Source organism: Capsicum annuum, unplaced genomic scaffold, assembly GCF_002878395.1.
Source record: "Capsicum annuum cultivar UCD-10X-F1 unplaced genomic scaffold, UCD10Xv1.1 ctg73197, whole genome shotgun sequence".
Classification (NCBI taxonomy): domain Eukaryota; kingdom Viridiplantae; phylum Streptophyta; class Magnoliopsida; order Solanales; family Solanaceae; genus Capsicum; species Capsicum annuum.
In genome coordinates this window covers 1-1522 of record NW_025883186.1, presented here as the reverse complement: position 1 = coordinate 1522, position 1522 = coordinate 1, and the positions used below count along the sequence as shown (strand labels likewise).

The 1522-nt window shown below is 49.2% G+C and overlaps 2 non-coding genes and 2 pseudogenes across 2 annotated transcripts; all 4 read left to right on the top strand.

Annotated features, from left to right (window-relative positions):
* Positions 1-99: 99 nt before the first annotated feature.
* Positions 100-218, top strand: LOC124894340. Its single transcript, XR_007051146.1, has one exon. It is a non-coding gene; the product is annotated as a 5S ribosomal RNA (ribosomal RNA).
* Positions 219-394: 176 nt separating this feature from the next.
* On the top strand, positions 395-513 carry LOC124894342. The gene has a single exon (XR_007051148.1). It is a non-coding gene; the product is annotated as a 5S ribosomal RNA (ribosomal RNA).
* Positions 514-688: 175 nt separating this feature from the next.
* LOC124894344 lies at positions 689-806 on the top strand (annotated as a pseudogene).
* A 139-nt stretch (positions 807-945) lies between these two features.
* LOC124894343 lies at positions 946-1064 on the top strand (annotated as a pseudogene).
* Positions 1065-1522: the final 458 nt, after the last annotated feature.

Below are 1522 nucleotides of genomic sequence, written 5' to 3'. Positions count from 1 at the left end.
GAAACGAGAAAGGGGGCAAGGCGCAGGGGCGCGCGTGCTGGGTGTGACGGACCGCGGTGGAGAAAGAGGCATAATAAAATTTGTCGTTCTGGGAATGACGGATGCGATCATACCAGCACAAACGCATCGGATCCAATCGGAACTCCAAAGTTAAGCGTGCTTGGGCGAGAGTTGTACTAGGATGGGTGACCCCCTGGAAAATCTTCGTGTTGCATCCCTTCCTTTTTTTTGTCTTTAAAATTCGGTTTAATTTTGCCGGTTCGATCGGCGAATCTTTTTGTTTTTCCTCTTAGCGGAAATAAGAAAAAGTGCAAGGCGCGGAGGCCCGCGTGCGGGGTGTGATGGGCGGCGGAGGAGAAAAAGGCATAATAGAATTTGGAGTGCTGGGAATGAAGGATGTGATCATACCAGCACTAAATTATGGGATCCCATCGGAACCCCGAAATTAAGCGTGCTTCGGCGAGAGTTGTACTAGGATGGGTGACCACCTGAGAAGTCCTCGTGTTGCATCCCTTCTTTTTTTTTCCTTTAATATTCGGTTTAATTTTGCCGGTTTGATCGGCGAATCTTTTTATTTTTCCTCTAGGCGAAAACAAGAAAGGGGGCGAGGCGCGGAGGCCCGCGTGCGGGGTGTGAAGGGCGGCGCAGGATAAAGAGGCTTAATAGAATTTGGAGTGCTGGGAATGACGGATGCTATCATACCAGCACTAACGCTCCGGATCCCATCAGACCTTTAAAGTTAGCATGCTTGGGCGAGAGTAGTACTAGGATGGGTGACCCCCTGGGAAGTCCTCATGTTGCACCCCTTCCTTTTTTTTTTCCTTTAAAATTCAATTAATTTTGTCGGAAACGAGAAAATGGGAAAGGCGCAGGGGCGCGCGTGTTGGGTGTGACGGGCTGCGCAGGAGAAAGATACATAATAGAATTTGGAGTGCATTGAATGACGGATGCGATCATACCAGCACTAACACACCGGATCCCATCGGAACACCGAAGTTAAGCGTTCATGGGCTAGAGTTTTACTAGGATGGGTGACCCCGTGGGAAGTCCTCGTGTTACATCCCTTTTTTTTTCCTTTAAAATTCGGTTTCATTTTGCCGGTTCGATCGATGAATCTTTTTATTTTTCCTCTTGGCGGAAACGAGAACGGGGGCAAGGCGCAGGGGCGCGCGTGCGGGGTGTGACGGGCGGCGCAGGAGAATGATGCATAATAGAATTTGGAGTATTGGGAATGACGGATGCGATGATACCAGCACTAACGCACTTGATCCCATCAGACCTCCAAAGTTAGTGTGCTTGGGCGAGAGTAGCGTTGCATCCCTTCCTTTTTTTTTCCTTTAAAATTCATTTTAATTTTGCCTGTTCGATCTACGAATCTTTTTGTTTTTCCTCTTGGCGGAAACGAGAAAGGGGGCAAGGCGCAGGGGCGCGCGTGTGGTGTGTGACTGGCGGCACAGGAGAAAGAGGCATAATAGAATTTGGAGTGCTGGGAATGACGGATGCGATCATACCAGCACTACCA